This window comes from Mus pahari, chromosome 8 (assembly GCF_900095145.1).
Source record: "Mus pahari chromosome 8, PAHARI_EIJ_v1.1, whole genome shotgun sequence".
NCBI lineage: Eukaryota > Metazoa > Chordata > Mammalia > Rodentia > Muridae > Mus > Mus pahari.
In genome coordinates, this window is record NC_034597.1 from 18224824 (window position 1) to 18232347 (window position 7524).

Genomic DNA, 7524 nt, shown 5'->3' on the forward strand with positions numbered 1-7524 from the left:
TAATAATAAGTTTAATTTATTTCAATTAGATTTTTTTCCAGGTTCCTCTTGAAATGCAATTATACACACCTGTATTATACAATCAGTTATTTGTGAATCTTCTGCTGATTCCTGGCCATGTGTTCAAACAAATCTATAGCACACCAATTTCAAGTTGCTTTTCCTTTTAAAGTCATTACAACAAAGTACAGACGTAAGACCATCAGCTCTCTTATCCCCACCACTGCATTGCACTGCCAAAAAGACTCGAGCTGCAGGGCTGGTGTCATGAATCAGAAGGTTAAGGTACGTGCTGCCAAGCCTTGTGACCCAGGTTCCATCAGTCCCCTAGATCCCACATAGCTGAGAGAGAGAATCAACACTGAAAAATTGTCCTCTGATCTCCTCATGTGTGTCATGAACATGCATGCACGCATGCACACGTACACACACATGCATGCACACACATACGAATAAATAAGTGTATCTTTAACCTTTTGTAAAAATGAATAAATTCGTAAATAAATGCAATTTTTCAAATAGCTTTCCAATTCATTTAATATGACCTTTTTGGTGTTTTATGTGATAGTGATCACTAATTTGTTTCTGTTTTCAGCTTAATGATTCCAATCAACTATATACTTCAGTACCAGGCTACTAGTGTCTTTACATGTGCTCATATACATACATGTGTGTATGTATGTATATATGTATGTGTGTATATATATGTATGTATATATATGTAAAACTTATATATGTATATGCTTAGCTATACCTGTATAATACTTACATATAAGTATTATATATGCTTACATAGACTAATTGTTATTAATACTTATTAATATGTATATATTATATGTCTATTATATATAAGTTATATATAAGCTATATATAATTTATATAAGTATGTATAAATATTATATATACTTATATAAAGTATATTATATATTCTATAAGTATAAATCTTATATATATGCAAAAACATATATATGTATACTATGTATATAACTATATATTTCAGTACCATGGTACTGTCTTTTTGCGTGTGCTCTAACACAGCTACTGGAAAGAATAAGGTATTTCCTATGGGACAAACCATATCTTCTCCCTGAGAACAGTACAAGGAACTGTGCGACAGAAAAGGAGTCCTCGCCTCTGAAAAAAAAAACAAAACAAACAGCAGCAGCAGAGCCCCAGGTGTTCATTTTCTAGTTAATGGAAAAATCTAACTGGGTAGGGTTTGTTTGGTTTTGAAAGGTTAGTCTAAATGCTCTAATTCTGTCAGTGGCCACCGATTTCATTCTCCTCCACCTGTATTGAATTTTTCCTTCTCTTTTCTATCTCTCCCAATCCTCTGCCCATCCTATTTCCCTGTGAAAACCAGAGTGAAGGTTTTCACTGGATTATCAACTCTATTACCACTACACATTTTTTTTCTGGGATATTTATTTTTATTCATTGATTGATTGATTGGAAGACAGTTTGACTCAGAACTTTATGAAATCATTTACTGCATTGTGGCAGAGAGCTCTGTTTTTCAGGAATCAGTCAGCAATAAACTCCTTATTCTTTTGAGTTATTACAAAGACAAGGAAGGAGGAGAAAGGGACAGGTGAGCAGAGCTATCTGTCACTAGGAAGGCCAGGGGTCAAAGTGCTTCTGAAGAAGATGGGCCACTCGTGCCAGCGTAAGGAGTTACTGCCAGGAGTAAGTAGTTGGAGCAGTCCTTGTGGCGCACATCAGCCAACATTGCTCCACTAGTAGCTTTCTTTGCTCTCCTGGGCTCCCATGAAAATGTTGGGTTTGATGGATGGAAGCTAACAGATCAGAAGGCAGGGGCAATGTGTCATGGGATATGAGTAAGCTTTTCCTTTCTTTAGCAATGCTGCTAAGGTAGAGACCACCTCAAGTCTTATCCTTCAGAGAGAACCGTTGTTAAATACTTTATAGATCTTAAATATCATAAAGAAAGTTGGCTTTTTGTTGGTTGCGATATTGTTTATTCAGTTATGGCCATAATTAGCAATATCTGCAATGTCAGAGTTACCGTTCTCTCTGCTTCATATCTGCTTAGGTTACGGAATGCCAAGTCTTAAACAAAAGAAGAAACTGCTTTTGAATATTCATATCTGAGCATTTCTGTAGTGTTTCTCATACATTTTGACTTCAAACCCAAACTACAGTTTGTAAATAAACCAAACTCATAGAGAGGGCAAGGAGTCTGTAAAAAATTTCACAGTCTAAAAGAAAATGAAATCGTTTCACAAACATTAAACAACAATTAACAGTCTTTAAAAAGAAAGCATAAAAGTTGATGTGTCTGCAAAGTCTGAAGAGGCAAGAAGCAGGTTTGGTACTGGCCTTGCCTCTGCATGCCCTGGCACAATGCCGTGTGTGTATAAGTGACTTCTGGGCCCTAAGTCTCAGAAAAGCTGATAATTAAAATAAGTTATGTATAACTGATGGCTCTATGTTTTTGTAGCTGAAGTAACAACACAGTGGCACAATAATTACAAATGTATAATGATGTAATTAGCGCTGAGCTCAGTAGCAGAGCACTCACCTAGCATGTATGAGTTCAATACCCAGCACTACAGAAAAAGAGTTACACTGTGATTGAAATAAATAATATGTGGATGCCAGAAAAAATTAAAATAGTTTGTAATGTTGAAAATACTGCTAGGTGGTGGTAGTGGTGCATGCCTTTCATCCCAGCACCCAGGATGTAGAGGAAGAAGGATCTCTGTGAGTTCAAGACCAGCCTGGTCTACAGAAAGTTCCAAGACAGGCAGTGTTATTCACAAAAACCATGTATCAAAAAGAAAGGAAGGAAGGAAGGAAGGAAGGAAGGAAGGAAGGAAGGAAGGAAGGAAGAGAAATGAAGAAAATGTATATGTGCTGCATAACCATTTAATTTTAAATATTAGTAATAATAACTGTCTTATTAAAATTCTTATGAGACCAATTTATATCCTATGAGAATACTCAAGAAGCAGGATAAAACACCAAGATCGCCACTGTATTTCCCTTAAGACCATTCTCAGAAACCTGAAAGGTAATGGCTGGTTTCGTTATAATGAGTCAGTAACACTTTTGAAATTAAAATTGCTAAAATCTGTAAAGAATGTAATAACATTTAGCGGGAAACTGGGAGTTAACTTTGAGGGGAGAAAAAAAACAAGCGAATGCAAAGCTAGGGTAGAATTCTCTTTCCCTTGAGAGCCAGGCCCTAATCCACAGCTTATCTCTGTGGCTGGTAATTCCAGGCCTTTGTCTCCAGGAAAGCTCGGGACGAGGTGGACAGTAGTAGCCAATCAAGCTAATGCAGTCAGGCTAATACCTGCAGCGTCTCTATTATCTAACCTCCACCCAAATGAAGTTATTTGGTCTCCTGTAATGGCATTTGTCCCCCCTAAAGCCAGTTAGACAAAGCCCGGTCGGGAAAGAGTTCTGGTGGGAACAATGGCTGTGTGTGCTGGTGGTCAGCGTCGGGGTTAATCAGTATTAATAGCAGCTTTCTTCGCTTGCATCTTATCACACATCACACAAATGGCATAAACCGCCCACTACCAAACCCAGTACCAACCAGGAACTCTGAAACGGGGAGGGCGAGCTAGTCTGTGATGTGAAATCCAACTTGTGGAGATAATCAGTGACTTGCCGACTCGGTTCTCCCAGCCTTAAACTAGACAAAACTTGGCTTAGCCTAGTATTAATTTTCTGTCTCCTGTTGCCGGCACACAGGGCAGTGTCAGTAACTCCTGGAGTCACAGAGACAGCCAACCCCTTGAGGGTCACCCCCTTTCCAGTTTCCTATTAGTCTCTCCCTTCAATGCTAATAATGGGCCTTGGCAGGCCCACTGGTGCCAACGAGCTTTACTATAGGAGTCCCACAAATGAATCCCTCACAAAAGATCTCTGCAAACTAAAAAGTTGATTATTATCATCTGTCTGTTGTAGCATCCCTAACACTCAGGAACCAAACCAGTCCCTCTGCTCTCTTGTCTCCTAGGACGGCTGAGGGGACCATCTGCTTTAATTTACATTTACAAGACAGATTAAATAACAATGTAGGGGGCTGGAGAGAGATGGCTCAGTGGTTAAGAGCACTGACTGCTCTCCTGAAGGTCCTGAATTCAAATCCCAGCAACCACATGGTGGCTCACAAACAACCGCGTAATGAGATCTGACGCCCTCTTCTGGTGTGTCTGAAGACAGCTACAGTGTACTTACCTATGATAAATAAATACATCTTTTAAATAAATAAATAAGAAAAAGAAAGAAAGAAAGAAAGAAAGAAAAGAAAGAAAGAAAGAAAGAAAGAAAGAAAGAAAGAAAGAAAGAAAGAAAGAAAGAAAGAAAGAAAGAGAGAAAAGAAAGATGACAATTCAGGGATGGGATGGGACCTGGGGAGGTAGCTCAGTTGATAAAGTGCCTGCCACAGCAAATTCAGGAGCCAATACAGAGGGCCTGCCTATAAGCCCGTTGCTAGTTGGGGTTTGGATAGGGGCTGAAGCAGGAGGTCCCTGAAGCTCACTGGCCAGCCAGCCTAGCTGATTTGGCGACCTCCAGGTTTGGTAAGAAAACCTGTTTCAAAACTAAGGTGAAAGGACGGACAATTGGGCTCACTGGATAGAGGAACCGACCACCAAATCAGACAAACCAGACAACCTGAGTTTGATCCCTGGACACACACATAGTAGGAGGAGAGAGCTCACACAAGTTGTCCTCTGACCTCCACACAAGCACCATGCATGGTGTGAACATACTGGCAGCACACGTGTGCACTGGTGTGTGTGTGTTTGTGTGTGTGTGTGTGTGTGTGTGTGTGTGTGAACCTGCAGACACTCAGTAAAGAACAATTGAGAAATGGAATGATGGGGATCTCTTGCCTCCACATACCCATGTACACACAACACTGTATAAACATGAGTAACTAAGCTAGCAGATAGCCATGGCGATGAGCCTGGCTCCTTCTGCCAAACCCCTCCTGAGCCACAAACATGGAAGCAAAATTTCACCCTCTTTTAGAGGTGCCATCAGCACTGCAGTGACTCTACTGAATGGTGGGATCTCATGGCGATGTGGATCAGGTTGTATGTGGTAAACTTGTGGGGACCATACTTTCCTCTTTACTTCTGAATGCTTGCCTTTTAATTTTATGACCACCCCAATTCAAATGTGAAACCTAATCAATCCCAGTGTGATGACATTCAATGGTGGAGCCTTTGGGAGGTGGATAAACAGCGAGGAAAGCTTGATAAATGGACTCTGCACCCCACCCACATGCCTTCCCCCAACCTTCTTCCCATTCCCCTGCCCTTCCTACGAGGATACAGACAAAAACCCAACCTTAAAGAACAAACCAAACATATCTTTACAGAAGTAACTAGACAATGTTTAGCCAAATATCCTGACACCATAAATGACGTAGTCAAATTGACATGTGAAATTAGCTATCGTTGTATAATAAAAACTGCTATTTTGTATGCATGTAAATACTGGGTTTGTGGTATATAAGTTCTGTCTCAATTTTTTTCCAGAAGTTTTGGGGATTGCACACAGGGCTTCAAGAAGACTAGACAAACATTCTGCTACAGAGCTACATCCTTAGCTCTTTGCTTTTATTTATTTATTTTTTTAAAGATTTATTTATTATATGTAAGTACACTGTAGCTGTCTTCAGACACTCCAGAAGAGGGCGTCAGATCTTGTTACAGATGGTTATGAGCCACCATGTGGTTGCTGGGATTTGAACTCTGGACCTTCAGAAGTGCAGTCGGGTGCTCTTACCCACTGAGCCATCTCACCAGCCCTACTTTTATTATTTTTAACACAGTAAAAATAAAATAAAAAAAAAGGCTTGGTATGCCAGGCTGTGGTGGTACTCGCCTTTAACCCTAGCACTTGGGAGGCAGAGGCAAGCAGATCTCTGAGTTCAAGGCCAACATGGTCTGTAGCCTGCGTTCCAGAACAGCCAGGGCCACACAGAGAGACTCTGTCTCAAAAAACCAAACCAAACCAAAATGAAACAAAAGGCTTGGTATATGGGAGCATGGATTACAGAGGAGGGCTGGCCAGCATCTGGATGGGCAGTGCCTCTGAGAGAGAAAAGGGTGACAAGGTGCCCTTAGAGACTTCAGTAGAAAGTATGAATGACTTAGTCACCTCCAAAACATCCCCACAGTACAGGCATGAATACAAGAAAACCAACCCCACTCCCATTCATATTCTGTGTGTGGCCCTTGTTCCTTTCTGCCTACTGAGTTCGAGGCCAGCCTGGTCTACAAAGTGAGTTCCAGGACAGCCCGGGCTACACAGAGAAACCCTGTCTGGAAAAAAACAAAAAAAGAGAGAGAAATGTGAAATCAGTTTGTGCTACTTTTCCTCTGGTAGTTGCCCCACAATTTCTTAAGCTCAGTCACAACTGTTAGTTGAGGGTGGTTAGGTCTACTTGCAACTTTTGTTGCAAATTCAAGGTAGTTTCAAAACAAAAAGACTCTTCAACCCGCAAGTCTGCAATCTTCCCGTTGAAGGACTCCTAAGTAAAATGAGGAAAGCAAGCTAACATTTAAGTCCCAGGGCTCGAGCTGCTCAGTCAGCAAAGGACTTGCTGCTCCTACACGAGGACCTGAGTTCTCTGGCACACACACACACACACACACACACACACACACACACAAATCCACTCTCATTCCCATGTCAACATCCGGGAGTCTGAGACAGGAAGTTCTCTGAAGCTCCATGGATAGCCAGTCTACTATAATAGCAAGCTCCAAGTTTAGTGAGTGAATCCATTTCAAGAATAAAGTGGAGGGGCCGGCGAGTTGACTCTGCCAGTGATAGCATTTGCAACCAAGCCGGACAAACTGACTACTCCAGCAGTTTGGCCCCTGACCCTCACACATATGTTATGGCAATTGTAAGCATACACACATATATATGTGTGTATAGTGTGTGTGTATACATATATACATATATATGTGTATGTATATATATACATATATATGTATATATATATATACATATATATGTATATATATATCTGATAATGAGTTGAAAGCAATTGTAGAGGACACCCTTGTCCCCTTACATGCACACACACACATATGTACAAATACATAGATTATAATATATAGAAAAGAAGGAAGAATTTCTAAAACTTAGTGATGATGATGAAATGTGTACAAAAGGTTGTGAAATCTACGAAGCAATGATATAAGAAGAAAATGTATATTTATATATGCCACCAAAATAAAGATATATAATTCAAACCCAAGATGCTGAGAAAGAATTATAGACAGTACAAGTAATAAATATGAACAAGAATAGAAATGATACTCACAGTCAGCTATCGGATGGAACACAGGGTCCCCAATGGAGGAGCTAGAGAAAGTACCCAAGGAGCTGAAGGGGGATGCAACCCTGTAGGTGGAACAACAATATGAACTAACCAGTACCCCTGAGCTTGTGTCTCTAGCTGCATATGTAGCAGAAGGTCTTGCAAACTTTATATGACCCAGCACAGGGGAATGCCAGGGCCAA